Here is a 23,516-nt window from a genome sequence, read left to right as displayed (position 1 = left end):
CGTCCCTGGGTGGGATTGAACCACCAACCTTTTGGTTAGTAGCCAGACACACTAACCGATTGCGCCACAGAGACACTTTGTAAAAAGTACATCCTGACAAAGGCTAATAAGCATACATCTAGAACGTTTCCTAGAAAAACTTTAAAAAGTCAATAATCTGGAGAGTTTTTGTAAGATGTTTCTCCCATCAACCAACCAAGAAACACATTGGTACTTTCCCATGATGAGTGAGTGCTTCAGGATCTCTTGCACTTACATGTGCAGCAGAGTACTGCAATGGAAGCATGCTGGGCCCATAACCCAGAGGTAGGCAGATTGAAACTATCCTTTGCTATATGCATTTTTTTTTGTTAATTTAAGTAATCAAAACTGGGATTGATATTTTTGCTCTTTTATTTTTACTTAAAGTACAATAACTTTTACCATTTTAATTTGTTTTAATAGTATATTGACAGTATAGTTTTCTTTCAAAAATCCACTTAATTTTCTTTACCCTATTATTAAAATGGTAATTGACAAAAACAAACTACATTGTCACCAGAAGAGCAATACAAAATGTACAAGTGATATATTAAAATCATCTTTCCAGCTTGAATTTCAATGATGCATTGGGGCAACGATTTTGTGAGAAACATTTTCACCCTTAAATAAAGATTTTCTTAATTCCTTACCTGTGTGCTAATTAGATATCACCTTGTTTTCACATTAAACAGACTTCCACATGAGAAAGCAGCAAGGATGCAGTGGCGTTAATGTTTCCTGGTGTCAACCTGTATTATTTCAGTAGACATTGAAATGAGGATGCATCTTGCTGCCTTTCCAATGAAGCAAGTTTAATTTAGTAATAGGTTAAAAACCATCCATACAAAGGTGTTAATCAGAGACTTGGCTTTGTGGACACTTTTCAGAGAACAAATTTGTTAGCGTAAAAATAAAGCCAGAAAATTAAGAGCTGTTTAATCACTCAATTGGATTTTTTTTGCCAGCATATTTCTTTTTCTCTGCAACCCACTGCTAAATTGTGCTTCCTAGCTGTTTTTTATAAAATCACTGAATCAAATCTAACTCTGATTACATCAGAGAAGGCCAGGTACCCTACAACATAAAAGGGGGTTTGAAATTTTGACTTGTCTACTTAAAGATCACCAAAACCTGATCACAAGGTCAATTATGTCCCTGGGTGGGATTGAACCACCAACCTTTTGGTTAGTAGCCAAACACACTAACTGATTGCACCAAAGAGACACTTTGCAAAAGTGGATACTGACAAAGGCTAATAAGCATTCATCTAGAACGTTTCCTAGAAAAACTTTAAAAAGTCAATAATCTGGAGAGTTTTTGTAAGATGTTTCTTAGATCAACCAACGAAGAAACACATTGGTACTTTCCCATGATGAGTGAGTGCTTCAGGATCTCTTGCACTTACATGTGCAGCAGAGTACTGCAATGGAAGCATGCTGGGCCCATAACCCAGAGGTAGGCAGATTAAAACTATCCTCTGCTATATGCATTTTTTTTTAATTAAAGTAATCCAAAACTGGGATTGATATTTTAGCTCTTTTATTTTTACTTAAAGTACAATAACTTTTACCATTTTAATTTGTTTTAATAGTGTATTGACATTATAGTTTTCTTTAAAAAATCCACTTAATTTTCTTTACCCTATTATTAAAAGGGTAATTGACAAAAACAAACTACATTGTCACCAGAAGAGCAATACAAAATGTACAAGTGATATATTAAAATCATCTTTCCAGCTTGAATTTCAATGATGCATTGGGGCAACGATTTTGTGAGAAACATCTTCACCCTTAAATAAAGATTTTCTTAATTCCTTACCTGTGTGCTAATTAGATATCACCTTGTTTTCACATTAAACAGACTTCCACATGAGAAAGCAGCAAGGATGCATTGGCGTTAATGTTTCCTGGTGTCAACCTGTATTATTTCAGTAGACATTGAAATGAGGATGCATCTTGCTGCCTTTCCAATGAAGCAAGTTTAATTTAGTAATAGGTGAAAAACCATCCTTACAAAGGTGTTCATCAGAGACTTGGCTTTGTGGACACTTTTCAGAGAACACATTTGTTAGCATAAAAATAAAGCCAGAAAATGAAGAGCTGTTTAATCACTCAATTGGATTTTTCTGCCAGCATATTTTTTTTCTTTGCAACCCACTGCTAAATTGTGCTTCCTAGCTGTTTTTTATAAAATCACTTAATCAAATCTAACTCTGATTACATCAGAGAAGGCCAGGTACCCTACATCATAAGAGGGGGTTTGAAATTTTGACTTGTCCACTTAAAGATCACCAAAACCTGACCACAAGGTCACTTACATCCCTGGGTGGGATTGAACCACCAACCTTTTGGTTAGTAGCCAAACACACTAACTGATTGCACCACAGAGACACTTTGCAAAAGTGGATACTGACAAAGGCTAATAAGCATTCATCTAGAACGTTTCCTAGAAAAACTTTAAAAAGTCAATAATCTGGAGAGTTTTTGTAAGATGTTTCTTAGATCAACCAACGAAGAAACACATTGGTACTTTCCCATGATGAGTGAGTGCTTCAGGATCGCTTGCACTTACATGTGCAGCAGAGTACTGCAATGGAAGCATGCTGGGCCCATAACCCAGAGGTAGGCAGATTAAAACTATCCTCTGCTATATGTATTTTTTTTTAATTAAAGTAATCCAAAACTGGGATTGATATTTTAGCTCTTTTATTTTTACTTACAGTACAATAACTTTTACCATTTTAATTTGTTTTAATAGTATATTGACAGTATTGTTTTCTTTCAAAAATCCACTTAATTTTTTTTACCCTATTATTAAAATGGTAATTGACAAAAACAAACTACATTGTCACCAGAAGAGCAATACAAAATGTACAAGTGATATATTAAAATCATCTTTCCTGCTTGAATTTCAATGATGCATTGGGGCAACGATTTTGTGAGAAACATTTTCACCCTTAAATAAAGATTTTCTTAATTCCTTACCTGTGTGCTAATTAGATATCACCTTGTTTTCACATTAAACAGACTTCCACATGAGAAAGCAGCAAGGATGCAGTGGCGTTAATGTTTCCTGGTGTCAACCTGTATTATTTCAGTAGACATTGAAATGAGGATGCATCTTGCTGCCTTTCCAATGAAGCAAGTTTAATTTAGTAATAGGTTAAAAACCATCCTTACAAAGGTGTTAATCAGAGACTTGGCTTTGTGGACACTTTTCAGAGAACAAATTTGTTAGCATAAAAATAAAGCCAGAAAATTAAGAGCTGTTTAATCACTCAATTGGATTTTTTTTGCCAGCATATTTCTTTTTCTCTGCAACCCACTGCTAAATTGTGCTTCCTAGCTGTTTTTCTAAAATCACTGAATCAAATCTAACTCCATCAGAGAAGGCCACGTACCCTACACCAGAACAGGGGGTTTGAAATTTTGACTTGTCTACTTAAAGATCACCAAAATCTGATAACAAGGTCAAATACGTCCCTGGGTGGGATTGAACCACCAACCTTTTGGTTAATAGCCATGCACACTAACTGATTGCGCCACAGAGACACTTTGCAAAAGTCCATACTGACAAAGGCTAATAAGCATTCATCTAAAACGTTTCCTAGAAAAACTTTAAAAAGTCAATAATCTGGAGAGTTTTTGTAAGATGTTTCTTCCATCAACCAACGAAGAAACACATTGGTACTTTCCCATGATGAGTGAGTGCTTCAGGATCTCTTGCACTTACATGTGCAGCAGAGTACAGCAATGGAAGCATGCTGGGCCCATAACCCAACGGTAGGCAGATTGAAACTATCCTCTGCTATATGCATTTTTTTTTGTTAATTAAAGTAATCCAAAACTGGGATTGATATGTTGGCTCTTTTATTTTTACTTACAGTACAATAACTTTTACCATTTTAATTTGTTTTAATAGTATATTGACAGTATTGTTTTCTTTCAAAAATCCACTTAATTTTTTTTACCCTATTATTAAAATGGTAATTGACAAAAACAAACTACATTGTCACCAGAAGAGCAATACAAAATGTACAAGTGATATATTAAAATCATCTTTCCAGCTTGAATTTCAATGATGCATTGGGGCAACGATTTTGTGAGAAACATTTTCACCCTTAAATAAAGATTTTCTTAATTCCTTACCTGTGTGCTAATTAGATATCACCTTGTTTTCACATTAAACAGACTTCCACATGAGAAAGCAGCAAGGATGCAGTGGCGTTAATGTTTCCTGGTGTCAACCTGTATTATTTCAGTAGACATTGAAATGAGGATGCATCTTGCTGCCTTTCCAATGAAGCAAGTTTAATTTAGTAATAGGTTAAAAACCATCCTTACAAAGGTGTTCATCAGAGACTTGGCTTTGTGGACACTTTTCAGAGAACAAATTTGTTAGCATAAAAATAAAGCCAGAAAATTAAGAGCTGTTTAATCACTCAATTGGATTTTTTTTGCCAGCATATTTCTTTTTCTCTGCAACCCACTGCTAAATTGTGCTTCCTAGCTGTTTTTCTAAAATCACTGAATCAAATCTAACTCTGATTACATCAGAGAAGGCCAGGTACCCTACACCATAACAGGGGGTTTGAAATTTTGACTTGTCTACTTAAAGATCACCAAAATCTGATAACAAGGTCAATTATGTCCCTGGTTGGGATTGAACCACCAACCTTTTTGATAGTAGCCGGACATACTAACCGATTGCGCCACAGAGACACTTTGCAAAAAGTACATACTGACAAAGTCTAATAAGCATACATCTAGAACGTATCCTAGAAAATCTTTAAAGAGTCAATAATCTGGAGAGTTTTTGTAAGATGTTTCTTCCATCAACCAATGAAGAAACACATTGGTACTTTCCCATGATGAGTGAGTGCTTCAGGATCTCTTGCACTTACATGTGCAGCAGAGTACTGCAATGGAAGCATGCTGGGCCCATAACCCAGAGGTAGGCAGATTGAAACTATCCTTTGCTATATGCATTTTTTTTGTTAATTTAAGTAATCAAAACTGGGATTGATATTTTTGCTTTTATTTTTACTTGAAGTACAATAACTTTTACCATTTTAATTTGTTTGAATAGTATATTGACAGTATAGTTTTCTTTAAAAAATCCACTTAATTTTCTTTACCCTATTATTAAAAGGGTAATTGACAAAAACAAACTACATTGTCACCAGAAGAGCAATACAAAATGTACAAGTGATATATTAAAATCATCTTTCCAGCTTGAATTTCAATGATGCATTGGGGCAACGATTTTGTGAGAAACATCTTCACCCTTAAATAAAGATTTTCTTAATTCCTTACCTGTGTGCTAATTAGATATCACCTTGTTTTCACATTAAACAGACTTCCACATGAGAAAGCAGCAAGGATGCAGTGGCGTTAATGTTTCCTGGTGTCAACCTGTATTATTTCAGTAGACATTGAAATGAGGATGCATCTTGCTGCCTTTCCAATGAAGCAAGTTTAATTTAGTAATAGGTGAAAAACGATCCCTACAAAGGTGTTAATCAGAGACTTGGCTTTGTGGACACTTTTCAGAGAACAAATTTGTTAGCATAAAAATAAAGCCAGAAAATGAAGAGCTGTTTAATCACTCAATTGGATTTTTTTTGCCAGCATATTTCTTTTTCTCTGCAACCCACTGCTAAATTGTGCTTCCTATCTGTTTTTATAAAATCACTGAATCAAATCTAACTCTGATTACATCAGAGAAGGCCAGGTACCCTACACCATAACAGGGGGTTTGAAATTTTGACTTGTCTACTTAAAGATCACCAAAATCTGATAACAATGTCAATTACGTCCCTGGGTGGGATTGAACCACCAACCTTTTGGTTAGTAGCCTAACACACTAACCGATTGCGCCACAGAGACACTTTGTAAAAAGTACATCCTGACAAAGGCTAATAAGCATACATCTAGAACGTTTCCTAGAAAAACTTTAAAAAGTCAATAATCTGGAGAGTTTTTGTAAGATGTTTCTTCCATCAACCAACCAAGAAACACATTGGTTATTTCCCATGATGAGTGAGTGCTTCAGGATCTCTTGCACTTACATGTGCAGCAGAGTACTGCAATGGAAGCATGCTGGGCCCATAACCCAGAGGTAGGCAGATTGAAACTATCCTTTGCTATATGCATTTTTTTTTGTTAATTTAAGTAATCAAAACTGGGATTGATATTTTTGCTCTTTTATTTTTACTTAAAGTACAATAACTTTTACCATTTTAATTTGTTTTAATAGTATATTGACAGTATAGTTTTCTTTCAAAAATCCACTTAATTTTCTTTACCCTATTATTAAAATGGTAATTGACAAAAACAAACTACATTGTCACCAGAAGAGCAATACAAAATGTACAAGTGATATATTAAAATCATCTTTCCAGCTTGAATTTCAATGATGCATTGGGGCAACGATTTTGTGAGAAACATTTTCACCCTTAAATAAAGATTTTCTTAATTCCTTACCTGTGTGCTAATTAGATATCACCTTGTTTTCACATTAAACAGACTTCCACATGAGAAAGCAGCAAGGATGCAGTGGCGTTAATGTTTCCTGGTGTCAACCTGTATTATTTCAGTAGACATTGAAATGAGGATGCATCTTGCTGCCTTTCCAATGAAGCAAGTTTAATTTAGTAATAGGTTAAAAACCATCCATACAAAGGTGTTAATCAGAGACTTGGCTTTGTGGACACTTTTCAGAGAACAAATTTGTTAGCATAAAAATAAAGCCAGAAAATTAAGAGCTGTTTAATCACTCAATTGGATTTTTTTTGCCAGCATATTTCTTTTTCTCTGCAACCCACTGCTAAATTGTGCTTCCTAGCTGTTTTTTATAAAATCACTGAATCAAATCTAACTCTGATTACATCAGAGAAGGCCAGGTACCCTACAACATAAAAGGGGGTTTGAAATTTTGACTTGTCTACTTAAAGATCACCAAAACCTGATCACAAGGTCAATTATGTCCCTGGGTGGGATTGAACCACCAACCTTTTGGTTAGTAGCCAAACACACTAACTGATTGCACCACAGAGACACTTTGCAAAAGTGGATACTGACAAAGGCTAATAAGCATTCATCTAGAACGTTTCCTAGAAAAACTTTAAAAAGTCAATAATCTGGAGAGTTTTTGTAAGATGTTTCTTAGATCAACCAACGAAGAAACACATTGGTACTTTCCCATGATGAGTGAGTGCTTCAGGATCTCTTGCACTTACATGTGCAGCAGAGTACTGCAATGGAAGCATGCTGGGCCCATAACCCAGAGGTAGGCAGATTAAAACTATCCTCTGCTATATGCATTTTTTTTTAATTAAAGTAATCCAAAACTGGGATTGATATTTTAGCTCTTTTATTTTTACTTAAAGTACAATAACTTTTACCATTTTAATTTGTTTTAATAGTGTATTGACATTATAGTTTTCTTTAAAAAATCCACTTAATTTTCTTTACCCTATTATTAAAAGGGTAATTGACAAAAACAAACTACATTGTCACCAGAAGAGCAATACAAAATGTACAAGTGATATATTAAAATCATCTTTCCAGCTTGAATTTCAATGATGCATTGGGGCAACGATTTTGTGAGAAACATCTTCACCCTTAAATAAAGATTTTCTTAATTCCTTACCTGTGTGCTAATTAGATATCACCTTGTTTTCACATTAAACAGACTTCCACATGAGAAAGCAGCAAGGATGCAGTGGCGTTAATGTTTCCTGGTGTCAACCTGTATTATTTCAGTAGACATTGAAATGAGGATGCATCTTGCTGCCTTTCCAATGAAGCAAGTTTAATTTAGTAATAGGTTAAAAACCATCCTTACAAAGGTGTTAATCAGAGACTTGGCTTTGTGGACACTTTTCAGAGAACAAATTTGTTAGCATAAAAATAAAGCCAGAAAATTAAGAGCTGTTTAATCACTCAATTGGATTTTTTTTGCCAGCATATTTCTTTTTCTCTGCAACCCACTGCTAAATTGTGCTTCCTAGCTGTTTTTCTAAAATCACTGAATCAAATCTAACTCCATCAGAGAAGGCCACGTACCCTACACCAGAACAGGGGGTTTGAAATTTTGACTTGTCTACTTAAAGATCACCAAAATCTGATAACAAGGTCAAATATGTCCCTGGGTGGGATTGAACCACCAACCTTTTGGTTAATAGCCATGCACACTAACTGATTGCGCCACAGAGACACTTTGCAAAAGTCCATACTGACAAAGGCTAATAAGCATTCATCTAAAACGTTTCCTAGAAAAACTTTAAAAAGTCAATAATCTGGAGAGTTTTTGTAAGATGTTTCTTCCATCAACCAACGAAGAAACACATTGGTACTTTCCCATGATGAGTGAGTGCTTCAGGATCTCTTGCACTTACATGTGCAGCAGAGTACAGCAATGGAAGCATGCTGGGCCCATAACCCAACGGTAGGCAGATTGAAACTATCCTCTGCTATATGCATTTTTTTTTGTTAAAGTAATCCAAAACTGGGATTGATATTTTGGCTCTTTTATTTTTACTTAAAGTACAATAACTTTTACCATTTTAATTTGTTTTAATAGTATATTGACAGTATTGTTTTCTTTCAAAAATCCACTTAATTTTCTTTACCCTATTATTAAAATGGTAATTGACAAAAACAAACTACATTGTCACCAGAAGAGCAATACAAAATGTACAAGTGATATATTAAAATCATCTTTCCAGCTTGAATTTCAATGATGCATTGGGGCAACGATTTTGTGAGAAACATCTTCACCCTTAAATAAAGATTTTCTTAATTCCTTACCTGTGTGCTAATTAGATATCACCTTGTTTTCACATTAAACAGACTTCCACATGAGAAAGCAGCAAGGATGCAGTGGCGTTAATGTTTCCTGGTGTCAACCTGTATTATTTCAGTAGACATTGAAATGAGGATGCATCTTGCTGCCTTTCCAATGAAGCAAGTTTAATTTAGTAATAGGTTAAAAACCATCCTTACAAAGGTGTTAATCAGAGACTTGGCTTTGTGGACACTTTTCAGAGAACAAATTTGTTAGCATAAAAATAAAGCCAGAAAATTAAGAGCTGTTTAATCACTCAATTGGATTTTTTTTGCCAGCATATTTCTTTTTCTCTGCAACCCACTGCTAAATTGTGCTTCCTAGCTGTTTTTCTAAAATCACTGAATCAAATCTAACTCCATCAGAGAAGGCCACGTACCCTACACCAGAACAGGGGGTTTGAAATTTTGACTTGTCTACTTAAAGATCACCAAAATCTGATAACAAGGTCAAATATGTCCCTGGGTGGGATTGAACCACCAACCTTTTGGTTAATAGCCATGCACACTAACTGATTGCGCCACAGAGACACTTTGCAAAAGTCCATACTGACAAAGGCTAATAAGCATTCATCTAAAACGTTTCCTAGAAAAACTTTAAAAAGTCAATAATCTGGAGAGTTTTTGTAAGATGTTTCTTCCATCAACCAACGAAGAAACACATTGGTACTTTCCCATGATGAGTGAGTGCTTCAGGATCTCTTGCACTTACATGTGCAGCAGAGTACAGCAATGGAAGCATGCTGGGCCCATAACCCAACGGTAGGCAGATTGAAACTATCCTCTGCTATATGCATTTTTTTTTGTTAAAGTAATCCAAAACTGGGATTGATATTTTGGCTCTTTTATTTTTACTTAAAGTACAATAACTTTTACCATTTTAATTTGTTTTAATAGTATATTGACAGTATTGTTTTCTTTCAAAAATCCACTTAATTTTCTTTACCCTATTATTAAAATGGTAATTGACAAAAACAAACTACATTGTCACCAGAAGAGCAATACAAAATGTACAAGTGATATATTAAAATCATCTTTCCAGCTTGAATTTCAATGATGCATTGGGGCAACGATTTTGTGAGAAACATCTTCACCCTTAAATAAAGATTTTCTTAATTCCTTACCTGTGTGCTAATTAGATATCACCTTGTTTTCACATTAAACAGACTTCCACATGAGAAAGCAGCAAGGATACAGTGGCGTTAATGTTTCCTGGTGTCAACCTGTATTATTTCAGAAGACATTGAAATGAGGATGCATCTTGCTGCCTTTCCAATGAAGCAAGTTTAATTTAGTAATAGGTGAAAAACCATCCCTACAAAGGTGTTAATCAGAGACTTGGCTTTGTGGACACTTTTCAAAGAACAAATTTGTTAGCATAAAAATAAAGCCAGAAAATTAAGAGCTGTTTAATCACTCAATTGGATTTTTTTGCCAGCATATTTCTTTTTCTCTGCAACCCACTGCTAAATTGTGCTTCCTAGCTGTTTTTCTAAAATCACTGAATCAAATCTAACTCTGATTACATCAGAGAAGGCCAGGTACCCTACACCATAACAGGGGGTTTGAAATTTTGACTTGTCTACTTAAAGATCACCAAAATCTGATAACAAGGTCAATTATGTCCCTGGTTGGGATTGAACCACCAACCTTTTTGATAGTAGCCGGACATACTAACCGATTGCGCCACAGAGACACTTTGCAAAAAGTACATACTGACAAAGTCTAATAAGCATACATCTAGAACGTATCCTAGAAAATCTTTAAAGAGTCAATAATCTGGAGAGTTTTTGTAAGATGTTTCTTCCATCAACCAATGAAGAAACACATTGGTACTTTCCCATGATGAGTGAGTGCTTCAGGATCTCTTGCACTTACATGTGCAGCAGAGTACTGCAATGGAAGCATGCTGGGCCCATAACCCAGAGGTAGGCAGATTGAAACTATCCTTTGCTATATGCATTTTTTTTGTTAATTTATGTAATCAAAACTGGGATTGATATTTTTGCTTTTATTTTTACTTGAAGTACAATAACTTTTACCATTTTAATTTGTTTGAATAGTATATTGACAGTATAGTTTTCTTTAAAAAATCCACTTAATTTTCTTTACCCTATTATTAAAAGGGTAATTGACAAAAACAAACTACATTGTCACCAGAAGAGCAATACAAAATGTACAAGTGATATATTAAAATCATCTTTCCAGCTTGAATTTCAATGATGCATTGGGGCAACGATTTTGTGAGAAACATCTTCACCCTTAAATAAAGATTTTCTTAATTCCTTACCTGTGTGCTAATTAGATATCACCTTGTTTTCACATTAAACAGACTTCCACATGAGAAAGCAGCAAGGATGCAGTGGCGTTAATGTTTCCTGGTGTCAACCTGTATTATTTCAGTAGAAATTGAAATGAGGATGCATCTTGCTGCCTTTCCAATGAAGCAAGTTTAATTTAGTAATAGGTGAAAAACGATCCCTACAAAGGTGTTAATCAGAGACTTGGCTTTGTGGACACTTTTCAGAGAACAAATTTGTTAGCATAAAAATAAAGCCAGAAAATGAAGAGCTGTTTAATCACTCAATTGGATTTTTTTTGCCAGCATATTTCTTTTTCTCTGCAACCCACTGCTAAATTGTGCTTCCTATCTGTTTTTATAAAATCACTGAATCAAATCTAACTCTGATTACATCAGAGAAGGCCAGGTACCCTACACCATAACAGGGGGTTTGAAATTTTGACTTGTCTACTTAAAGATCACCAAAATCTGATAACAATGTCAATTACGTCCCTGGGTGGGATTGAACCACCAACCTTTTGGTTAGTAGCCAGACACACTAACCGATTGCGCCACAGAGACACTTTGTAAAAAGTACATCCTGACAAAGGCTAATAAGCATACATCTAGAACGTTTCCTAGAAAAACTTTAAAAAGTCAATAATCTGGAGAGTTTTTGTAAGATGTTTCTCCCATCAACCAACCAAGAAACACATTGGTACTTTCCCATGATGAGTGAGTGCTTCAGGATCTCTTGCACTTACATGTGCAGCAGAGTACTGCAATGGAAGCATGCTGGGCCCATAACCCAGAGGTAGGCAGATTGAAACTATCCTTTGCTATATGCATTTTTTTTTGTTAATTTAAGTAATCAAAACTGGGATTGATATTTTTGCTCTTTTATTTTTACTTAAAGTACAATAACTTTTACCATTTTAATTTGTTTTAATAGTATATTGACAGTATAGTTTTCTTTCAAAAATCCACTTAATTTTCTTTACCCTATTATTAAAATGGTAATTGACAAAAACAAACTACATTGTCACCAGAAGAGCAATACAAAATGTACAAGTGATATATTAAAATCATCTTTCCAGCTTGAATTTCAATGATGCATTGGGGCAACGATTTTGTGAGAAACATTTTCACCCTTAAATAAAGATTTTCTTAATTCCTTACCTGTGTGCTAATTAGATATCACCTTGTTTTCACATTAAACAGACTTCCACATGAGAAAGCAGCAAGGATGCAGTGGCGTTAATGTTTCCTGGTGTCAACCTGTATTATTTCAGTAGACATTGAAATGAGGATGCATCTTGCTGCCTTTCCAATGAAGCAAGTTTAATTTAGTAATAGGTTAAAAACCATCCATACAAAGGTGTTAATCAGAGACTTGGCTTTGTGGACACTTTTCAGAGAACAAATTTGTTAGCGTAAAAATAAAGCCAGAAAATTAAGAGCTGTTTAATCACTCAATTGGATTTTTTTTGCCAGCATATTTCTTTTTCTCTGCAACCCACTGCTAAATTGTGCTTCCTAGCTGTTTTTTATAAAATCACTGAATCAAATCTAACTCTGATTACATCAGAGAAGGCCAGGTACCCTACAACATAAAAGGGGGTTTGAAATTTTGACTTGTCTACTTAAAGATCACCAAAACCTGATCACAAGGTCAATTATGTCCCTGGGTGGGATTGAACCACCAACCTTTTGGTTAGTAGCCAAACACACTAACTGATTGCACCAAAGAGACACTTTGCAAAAGTGGATACTGACAAAGGCTAATAAGCATTCATCTAGAACGTTTCCTAGAAAAACTTTAAAAAGTCAATAATCTGGAGAGTTTTTGTAAGATGTTTCTTAGATCAACCAACGAAGAAACACATTGGTACTTTCCCATGATGAGTGAGTGCTTCAGGATCTCTAGCACTTACATGTGCAGCAGAGTACTGCAATGGAAGCATGCTGGGCCCATAACCCAGAGGTAGGCAGATTAAAACTATCCTCTGCTATATGCATTTTTTTTTAATTAAAGTAATCCAAAACTGGGATTGATATTTTAGCTCTTTTATTTTTACTTAAAGTACAATAACTTTTACCATTTTAATTTGTTTTAATAGTGTATTGACATTATAGTTTTCTTTAAAAAATCCACTTAATTTTCTTTACCCTATTATTAAAAGGGTAATTGACAAAAACAAACTACATTGTCACCAGAAGAGCAATACAAAATGTACAAGTGATATATTAAAATCATCTTTCCAGCTTGAATTTCAATGATGCATTGGGGCAACGATTTTGTGAGAAACATCTTCACCCTTAAATAAAGATTTTCTTAATTCCTTACCTGTGTGCTAATTAGATATCACCTTGTTTTCACATTAAACAGACTTCCACATGAGAAAGCAGCAAGGATGCAGTGGCGTTAATGTTTCCTGGTGTCAACCTGTATTATTTCAGTAGACATTGAAATGAGGATGCATCTTGCTGCCTTTCCAATGAAGCAAGTTTAATTTAGTAATAGGTTAAAAACCATCCTTACAAAGGTGTTAATCAGAGACTTGGCTTTGTGGACACTTTTCAGAGAACAAATTTGTTAGCATAAAAATAAAGCCAGAAAATTAAGAGCTGTTTAATCACTCAATTGGATTTTTTTTGCCAGCATATTTCTTTTTCTCTGCAACCCACTGCTAAATTGTGCTTCCTAGCTGTTTTTCTAAAATCACTGAATCAAATCTAACTCCATCAGAGAAGGCCACGTACCCTACACCAGAACAGGGGGTTTGAAATTTTGACTTGTCTACTTAAAGATCACCAAAATCTGATAACAAGGTCAAATACGTCCCTGGGTGGGATTGAACCACCAACCTTTTGGTTAATAGCCATGCACACTAACTGATTGCGCCACAGAGACACTTTGCAAAAGTCCATACTGACAAAGGCTAATAAGCATTCATCTAAAACGTTTCCTAGAAAAACTTTAAAAAGTCAATAATCTGGAGAGTTTTTGTAAGATGTTTCTTCCATCAACCAACGAAGAAACACATTGGTACTTTCCCATGATGAGTGAGTGCTTCAGGATCTCTTGCACTTACATGTGCAGCAGAGTACAGCAATGGAAGCATGCTGGGCCCATAACCCAACGGTAGGCAGATTGAAACTATCCTCTGCTATATGCATTTTTTTTTGTTAAAGTAATCCAAAACTGGGATTGATATTTTGGCTCTTTTATTTTTACTTAAAGTACAATAACTTTTACCATTTTAATTTGTTTTAATAGTATATTGACAGTATTGTTTTCTTTCAAAAATCCACTTAATTTTCTTTACCCTATTATTAAAATGGTAATTGACAAAAACAAACTACATTGTCACCAGAAGAGCAATACAAAATGTACAAGTGATATATTAAAATCATCTTTCCAGCTTGAATTTCAATGATGCATTGGGGCAACGATTTTGTGAGAAACATCTTCACCCTTAAATAAAGATTTTCTTAATTCCTTACCTGTGTGCTAATTAGATATCACCTTGTTTTCACATTAAACAGACTTCCACATGAGAAAGCAGCAAGGATACAGTGGCGTTAATGTTTCCTGGTGTCAACCTGTATTATTTCAGTAGACATTGAAATGAGGATGCATCTTGCTGCCTTTCCAATGAAGCAAGTTTAATTTAGTAATAGGTGAAAAACCATCCCTACAAAGGTGTTAATCAGAGACTTGGCTTTGTGGACACTTTTCAAAGAACAAATTTGTTAGCATAAAAATAAAGCCAGAAAATGAAGAGCTGTTTAATCACTCAATTGGATTTTTTTTGCCAGCATATTTCTTTTTCTCTGCAACCCACTGCTAAATTGTGCTTCCTAGCTGTTTTTATAAAATCACTGAATCAAATCTAACTCTGATTACATCAGAGAAGGCCAGGTACCCTACACCATAACAGGGGGTTTGAAATTTTGACTTGTCTACTTAAAGATCACCAAAATCTGATAACAAGGTCAATTATGTCCCTGGTTGGGATTGAACCACCAACCTTTTTGATAGTAGCCGGACATACTAACCGATTGCGCCACAGAGACACTTTGCAAAAAGTACATACTGACAAAGTCTAATAAGCATACATCTAGAACGTATCCTAGAAAATCTTTAAAGAGTCAATAATCTGGAGAGTTTTTGTAAGATGTTTCTTCCATCAACCAATGAAGAAACACATTGGTACTTTCCCATGATGAGTGAGTGCTTCAGGATCTCTTGCACTTACATGTGCAGCAGAGTACTGCAATGGAAGCATGCTGGGCCCATAACCCAGAGGTAGGCAGATTGAAACTATCCTTTGCTATATGCATTTTTTTTTGTTAATTTAAGTAATCAAAACTGGGATTGATATTTTTGCTCTTTTATTTTTACTTGAAGTACAATAACTTTTACCATTTTAATTTGTTTGAATAGTATATTGACAGTATAGTTTTCTTTAAAAAATCCACTTAATTTTCTTTACCCTATTATTAAAAGGGTAATTGACAAAAACAAACTACATTGTCACCAGAAGAGCAATACAAAATGTACAAGTGATATATTAAAATCATCTTTCCAGCTTGAATTTCAATGATGCATTGGGGCAACGATTTTGTGAGAAACATCTTCACCCTTAAATAAAGATTTTCTTAATTCCTTACCTGTGTGCTAATTAGATATCACCTTGTTTTCACATTAAACAGACTTCCACATGAGAAAGCAGCAAGGATGCAGTGGCGTTAATGTTTCCTGGTGTCAACCTGTATTATTTCAGTAGAAATTGAAATGAGGATGCATCTTGCTGCCTTTCCAATGAAGCAAGTTTAATTTAGTAATAGGTGAAAAACGATCCCTACAAAGGTGTTAATCAGAGACTTGGCTTTGTGGACACTTTTCAGAGAACAAATTTGTTAGCATAAAAATAAAGCCAGAAAATGAAGAGCTGTTTAATCACTCAATTGGATTTTTTTTGCCAGCATATTTCTTTTTCTCTGCAACCCACTGCTAAATTGTGCTTCCTATCTGTTTTTATAAAATCACTGAATCAAATCTAACTCTGATTACATCAGAGAAGGCCAGGTACCCTACACCATAACAGGGGTTTGAAATTTTGACTTGTCTACTTAAAGATCACCAAAATCTGATAACAACGTCAATTACGTCCCTGGGTGGGATTGAACCACCAACCTTTTGGTTAGTAGCCAGACACACTAACCGATTGCGCCACAGAGACACTTTGTAAAAAGTACATCCTGACAAAGGCTAATAAGCATACATCTAGAACGTTTCCTAGAAAAACTTTAAAAAGTCAATAATCTGGAGAGTTTTTGTAAGATGTTTCTCCCATCAACCAACCAAGAAACACATTGGTACTTTCCCATGATGAGTGAGTGCTTCAGGATCTCTTGCACTTACATGTGCAGCAGAGTACTGCAATGGAAGCATGCTGGGCCCATAACCCAGAGGTAGGCAGATTGAAACTATCCTTTGCTATATGCATTTTTTTTTGTTAATTTAAGTAATCAAAACTGGGATTGATATTTTTGCTCTTTTATTTTTACTTAAAGTACAATAACTTTTACCATTTTAATTTGTTTTAATAGTATATTGACAGTATAGTTTTCTTTCAAAAATCCACTTAATTTTCTTTACCCTATTATTAAAATGGTAATTGACAAAAACAAACTACATTGTCACCAGAAGAGCAATACAAAATGTACAAGTGATATATTAAAATCATCTTTCCAGCTTGAATTTCAATGATGCATTGGGGCAACGATTTTGTGAGAAACATTTTCACCCTTAAATAAAGATTTTCTTAATTCCTTACCTGTGTGCTAATTAGATATCACCTTGTTTTCACATTAAACAGACTTCCACATGAGAAAGCAGCAAGGATGCAGTGGCGTTAATGTTTCCTGGTGTCAACCTGTATTATTTCAGTAGACATTGAAATGAGGATGCATCTTGCTGCCTTTCCAATGAAGCAAGTTTAATTTAGTAATAGGTTAAAAACCATCCATACAAAGGTGTTAATCAGAGACTTGGCTTTGTGGACACTTTTCAGAGAACAAATTTGTTAGCATAAAAATAAAGCCAGAAAATTAAGAGCTGTTTAATCACTCAATTGGATTTTTTTTGCCAGCATATTTCTTTTTCTCTGCAACCCACTGCTAAATTGTGCTTCCTAGCTGTTTTTTATAAAATCACTGAATCAAATCTAACTCTGATTACATCAGAGAAGGCCAGGTACCCTACAACATAAAAGGGGGTTTGAAATTTTGACTTGTCTACTTAAAGATCACCAAAACCTGATCACAAGGTCAATTATGTCCCTGGGTGGGATTGAACCACCAACCTTTTGGTTAGTAGCCAAACACACTAACTGATTGCACCACAGAGACACTTTGCAAAAGTGGATACTGACAAAGGCTAATAAGCATTCATCTAGAACGTTTCCTAGAAAAACTTTAAAAAGTCAATAATCTGGAGAGTTTTTGTAAGATGTTTCTTAGATCAACCAACGAAGAAACACATTGGTACTTTCCCATGATGAGTGAGTGCTTCAGGATCTCTTGCACTTACATGTGCAGCAGAGTACTGCAATGGAAGCATGCTGGGCCCATAACCCAGAGGTAGGCAGATTAAAACTATCCTCTGCTATATGCATTTTTTTTTAATTAAAGTAATCCAAAACTGGGATTGATATTTTAGCTCTTTTATTTTTACTTAAAGTACAATAACTTTTACCATTTTAATTTGTTTTAATAGTGTATTGACATTATAGTTTTCTTAAAAAAATCCACTTAATTTTCTTTACCCTATTATTAAAAGGGTAATTGACAAAAACAAACTACATTGTCACCAGAAGAGCAATACAAAATGTACAAGTGATATATTAAAATCATCTTTCCAGCTTGAATTTCAATGATGCATTGGGGCAACAATTTTGTGAGAAACATCTTCACCCTTAAATAAAGATTTTCTTAATTCCTTACCTGTGTGCTAATTAGATATCACCTTGTTTTCACATTAAACAGACTTCTACATGAGAAAGCAGCAAGGATGCAGTGGCGTTAATGTTTCCTGGTGTCAACCTGTATTATTTCAGTAGACATTGAAATGAGGATGCATCTTGCTGCCTTTCCAATGAAGCAAGTTTAATTTAGTTATAGGTGAAAAACCATCCCTACAAAGGTGTTAATCAGAGACTTGGCTTTGTGGACACTTTTAGAGAACAAATTTGTTAGCATAAAAATAAAGCCAGAAAATGAAGAGCTGTTTAATCACTCAATTGGATTTTTCTGCCAGCATATTTTTTTTCTCTGCAATCCATTGCTAAATTGTGCTTCCTAGCTGTTTTTTATAAAATCACTGAATCAAATCTAACTCTGATTACATCAGAGAAGGCCAGGTACCCTACACCATAAAATGGGGTTTGAAATTTTGACTTGTCTACTTAAAGATCACCAAAACCTGATCACAAGGTCAATTATGTCCCTGGGTGGGATTGAACCACCAACCTTTTGGTTAGTAGCCAGACACACTAACCGATTGCGCCACAGAGACACTTTGCAAAAATTACATACTGACAAAGGCTAATAAGCATTCATCTAGAACGTTTCCTAGAAAAACTTTAAAAAGTCAATAATCTGGAGAGTTTTTGTAAGAATTTTCTTAAATCAACCAACGAAGAAACACATTGGTACTTTCCCATGATGAGTGAGTGCTTCAGGATCTCTTGCACTTACATGTGCAGCAGAGTACTGCAATGGAAGCATGCTGGGCCCATTACCCAGAGGTAGGCAGATTGAAAATATCCTCTGCTATATGCATTTTTTTTGTTAATTAAAGTAATCCAAAACTGGGATTGATGTTAGCTATTTTATGTTTACTTAAAGTACAATAACTTTTACCATTTTAATTTGTTTTAATAGTATATTGACAGTATTGTTTTCTTTCAAAAATCCACTTAATTTTCTTTACCCTATTATTAAAATGGTAATTGACAAAAACAAACTACATTGTCACCAGAAGAGCAATACAAAATGTACAAGTGATATATTAAAATCATCTTTCCAGCTTGAATTTCAATGATGCATTGGGGCAACGATTTTGTGAGAAACATCTTCACCCTTAAATAAAGATTTTCTTAATTCCTTACCTGTGTGCTAATTAGATATCACCTTGTTTTCACATTAAACAGACTTCCACATGAGAAAGCAGCAAGGATGCATTGGCGTTAATGTTTCCTGGTGTCAACCTGTATTATTTCAGTAGACATTGAAATGAGGATGCATCTTGCTGCCTTTCCAATGAAGCAAGTTTAATTTAGTAATAGGTGAAAAACCATCCTTACATAGGTGTTCATCAGAGACTTGGCTTTGTGGACACTTTTCAGAGAACAAATTTGTTAGCATAAAAATAAAGCCAGAAAATGAAGAGCTGTTTAATCACTCAATTGGATTTTTCTGCCAGCATATTTTTTTTCTCTGCAACCCACTGCTAAATTGTGCTTCCTAGCTGTTTTTTATAAAATCACTTAATCAAATCTAACTCTGATTACATCAGAGAAGGCCAGGTACCCTACATCATAACAGGGGGTTTGAAATTTTGACTTGTCCACTTAAAGATCACCAAAACCTGATCACAAGGTCACTTACATCCCTGGGTGGGATTGAACCACCAACCTTTTGGTTAGTAGCCAAACACACTAACTGATTGCGCCACAGAGACACTTTGCAAAAGTGGATACTGACAAAGGCTAATAAGCATTCATCTAAAACGTTTCCTAGAAAAACTTTAAAAAGTCAGTAATCTGGAGAGTTTTTGTAAGATGTTTCTTCCATCCACCAATGAAGAAACACATTGGTACTTTCCCATGATGAGTGAGTGCTTCAGGATCTCTTGCACTTACATGTGCAGCAGAGTACTGCAATGGAAGCATGCTGGGCCCATAACCCAGAGGTAGGCAGATTAAAACTATCCTCTGCTATATGCATTTTTTTTGTTAATTAAAGTAATCCAAAACTGGGATTGATATTTTTGCTCTTTTATTTTTCATTAAAGTACAATAACTTTTACCATTTTAATTTGTTTTAATAGTATATTGAAAGTATTGTTTTCTTTTAAAAAGCCACTTAATTTTCTTTACCCTATTATTAAAATGGTAATTGACAAAAACAAACTACATTGTCACCAGAAGAGCAGTACAAAATGTACAAGTGATATATTAAAATCATCTTTCCAGCTTGAATTTCAATGATGCATTGGGGCAACGATTTTGTGAGAAACATCTTCACCCTTAAATAAAGATTTTCTTAATTCCTTACCTGTGTGCTAATTAGATATCACCTTGTTTTCACATTAAACAGACTTCCACATGAGAAATCAGCAAGGATGCAGTGGCATTAATGTTTCCTGGTATCAACCCGTATTATTTCAGTAGACATTGAAATGAGGATGCATCTTGCTGCCTTTCCAATGAAGCAAGTTTAATTTAGTAATAGGTGAAAAACCATCCCTACAAAGGTGTTAATCAGAGACTTGGCTTTGTCGACACTTTTCAGAGAACAAATTTGTTAGCATAAAAATAAAGCCAGAAAATTAAGAGCTGTTTAATCACTCAATTGGATTTTTTTGCCAGCATATTTCTTTTTCTCTGCAACTCACTGCTAAATTGTGCTTCCTAGCTGTTTTTATAAAATCACTGAATCAAATCTAACTCTGAGTACATCAGAGAAGGCCAGGTACTCTACACCATAAGAGGGGGTTTGAAATTTTGACTTGTCTACTTAAAGATCACCAAAATCTGACAACAAGGTCAATTATGTCCCTGGGTGGGATTGAACCACCTACCTTTTGGTTAGTAGCCAAACACACTAACTGATTGCACCACAGAGACACTTTGCAAAAGTGGGTACTGACAAAGGCTAATAAGCATTCATCTAGAACGTTTCCTAGAAAAACTTTAAAAAGTCAATAATCTGGAGAGTTTTTGTAAGATGTTTCTTCCATCAACCAATGAAGAAACACATTGGTACTTTCCCATGATGAGTGAGTGCTTCAGGATCTCTTGCACTTACATGTGCAGCAGAGTACTGCAATGGAAGCATGCTGGGCCCATAACCCAGAGGTAGGCAGATTAAAACTATCCTCTGCTATATGCATTTTTTTTATTAAAGTAATCCAACACTGGGATTGATATTTTAGCTCTTTTATTTTTACTTAAAGTACAATAACTTTTACCATTTTAATTTGTTTTAATAGTGTATTGACAGTATAGTTTTCTTTAAAAAATCCACTTAATTTTCTTTACCCTATTATTAAAAGGGTAATTGACAAAAACAAACTACATTGTCACCAGAAGAGCAATACAAAATGTACAAGTGATATATTAAAATCATCTTTCCAGCTTGAATTTCAATGATGCATTGGAACAACGATTTTGTGAGAAACATCTTCACCCTTAAATAAAGATTTTCTTAATTCCTTACCTGTGTGCTAATTAGATATCACCTTGTTTTCACATTAAACAGACTTCTACATGAGAAAGCAGCAAGGATGCAGTGGCGTTTTATGTTTCCTGGTGTCAACCTGTATTATTTCAGTAGACATTGAAATGAGGATGCATCTTGCTGCCTTTCCAATGAAGCAAGTTTAATTTAGTTATAGGTGAAAAACCATCCCTACAAAGGTGTTAATCAGAGACTTGGCTTTGTGGACACTTTTAGAGAACAAATGTGTTAGCATAAAAATAAAGGCAGAAAATGAAGAGCTGTTTAATCACTCAATTGGATTTTTCTGCCAGCATATTTTTTTTCTCTGCAACCCATTGCTAAATTGTGCTTCCTAGCTGTTTTTTATAAAATCACTGAATCAAATCTAACTCTGATTACATCAGAGAAGGCCAGGTACCCTACACCATAAAATGGGGTTTGAAATTTTGACTTGTCTACTTAAAGATCACCAAAACCCGATCACAAGGTCAATTATGTCCCTGGGTGGGATTGAACCACCAACCTTTTGGTTAGTAGCCAGACACACTAACCGATTGCGCCACAGAGACACTTTGCAAAAAGTACATCCTGACAAAGGCTCATAAGCATTCATCTAGAACGTTTCCTAGAAAAACTTTAAAAAGTCAATAATCTGGAGAGTTTTTGTAAGAATTTTCTTAAATCAACCAACGAAGAAACACATTGGTACTTTCCCATGATGAGTGAGTGCTTCAGGATCTCTTGCACTTACATGTGCAGCAGAGTACTGCAATGGAAGCATGCTGGGCCCATTACCCAGAGGTAGGCAGATTGAAACTATCCTCTGCTATATGCATTTTTTTGTTAATTAAAGTAATCCAAAACTGGGATTGATATGTTAGCTATTTTATGTTTACTTAAAGTACAATAACTTTTACCATTTTAATTTGTTTTAATAGTATATTGACAGTATTGTTTTCTTTCAAAAATCCACTTAATTTTCTTTACCCTATTATTAAAATGGTAATTGACAAAAACAAACTACATTGTCACCAGAAGAGCAATACAAAATGTACAAGTGATATATTAAAATCATCTTTCCAGCTTGAATTTCAATGATGCATTGGGGCAACGATTTTGTGAGAAACATCTTCACCCTTAAATAAAGATTTTCTTAATTCCTTACCTGTGTGCTAATTAGATATCACCTTGTTTTCACATTAAACAGACTTCTACATGAGAAAGCAGCAAGGATGCAGTGGCGTTAATGTTTCCTGGTGTCAACCTGTATTATTTCAGTAGACATTGAAATGAGGATGCATCTTGCTGCCTTTCCAATGAAGCAAGTTTAATTTAGTAATAGGTGAAAAACCATCCTTACATAGGTGTTCATCAGAGACTTGGCTTTGTGGACACTTTTCAGAGAACAAATTTGTTAGCATAAAAATAAAGCCAGAAAATGAAGAGCTGTTTAATCACTCAATTGGATTTTTCTGCCAGCATATTTTTTTTCTCTGCAACCCACTGCTAAATTGTGCTTCCTAGCTGTTTTTTATAAAATCACTTAATCAAATCTAACTCTGATTACATCAGAGAAGGCCAGGTACCTTACATCATAACAGGGGGTTTGAAATTTTGACTTGTCCACTTAAAGATCACCAAAACCTGATCACAAGGTCACTTACATCCCTGGGTGGGATTGAACCACCAACCTTTTGGTTAGTAGCCAAACACACTAACTGATTGCACCACAGAGACACTTTGCAAAAGTGGATACTGACAAAGGCTAATAAGCATTCATCTAAAACGTTTCCTAGAAAAACTTTAAAAAGTCAGTAATCTGGAGAGTTTTTGTAAGATGTTTCTTCCAT

At 34.9% G+C, this 23,516-nt stretch overlaps 9 non-coding genes across 9 annotated transcripts; all 9 read right to left on the bottom strand.

Moving 5' to 3' along the window:
* TRNAS-ACU (transfer RNA serine (anticodon ACU)) lies at positions 1–74 on the bottom strand. Its single transcript has one exon. It is a non-coding gene; the product is annotated as a tRNA-Ser (tRNA).
* Positions 75–5,835: 5,761 nt separating this feature from the next.
* TRNAS-ACU (transfer RNA serine (anticodon ACU)) lies at positions 5,836–5,909 on the bottom strand. Its single transcript has one exon. It is a non-coding gene; the product is annotated as a tRNA-Ser (tRNA).
* A 1,097-nt stretch (positions 5,910–7,006) lies between these two features.
* Positions 7,007–7,080, bottom strand: TRNAS-ACU (transfer RNA serine (anticodon ACU)). Its single transcript has one exon. It is a non-coding gene; the product is annotated as a tRNA-Ser (tRNA).
* A 4,579-nt stretch (positions 7,081–11,659) lies between these two features.
* On the bottom strand, positions 11,660–11,733 carry TRNAS-ACU (transfer RNA serine (anticodon ACU)). The gene has a single exon. It is a non-coding gene; the product is annotated as a tRNA-Ser (tRNA).
* A 4,593-nt stretch (positions 11,734–16,326) lies between these two features.
* On the bottom strand, positions 16,327–16,400 carry TRNAS-ACU (transfer RNA serine (anticodon ACU)). Its single transcript has one exon. It is a non-coding gene; the product is annotated as a tRNA-Ser (tRNA).
* Positions 16,401–17,497: 1,097 nt separating this feature from the next.
* On the bottom strand, positions 17,498–17,571 carry TRNAS-ACU (transfer RNA serine (anticodon ACU)). The gene has a single exon. It is a non-coding gene; the product is annotated as a tRNA-Ser (tRNA).
* Positions 17,572–18,662: 1,091 nt separating this feature from the next.
* On the bottom strand, positions 18,663–18,736 carry TRNAS-ACU (transfer RNA serine (anticodon ACU)). Its single transcript has one exon. It is a non-coding gene; the product is annotated as a tRNA-Ser (tRNA).
* A 1,093-nt stretch (positions 18,737–19,829) lies between these two features.
* On the bottom strand, positions 19,830–19,903 carry TRNAS-ACU (transfer RNA serine (anticodon ACU)). The gene has a single exon. It is a non-coding gene; the product is annotated as a tRNA-Ser (tRNA).
* A 2,258-nt stretch (positions 19,904–22,161) lies between these two features.
* On the bottom strand, positions 22,162–22,235 carry TRNAS-ACU (transfer RNA serine (anticodon ACU)). Its single transcript has one exon. It is a non-coding gene; the product is annotated as a tRNA-Ser (tRNA).
* Between the last annotated feature and the right edge of the window lie 1,281 nt (positions 22,236–23,516).

This window comes from Pseudophryne corroboree, unplaced genomic scaffold (assembly GCF_028390025.1).
Source record: "Pseudophryne corroboree isolate aPseCor3 unplaced genomic scaffold, aPseCor3.hap2 scaffold_1007, whole genome shotgun sequence".
Classification (NCBI taxonomy): domain Eukaryota; kingdom Metazoa; phylum Chordata; class Amphibia; order Anura; family Myobatrachidae; genus Pseudophryne; species Pseudophryne corroboree.
The sequence above is the reverse complement of the archived record's forward strand: the minus strand, read 5'-3'. Positions and strand labels throughout refer to the sequence as shown.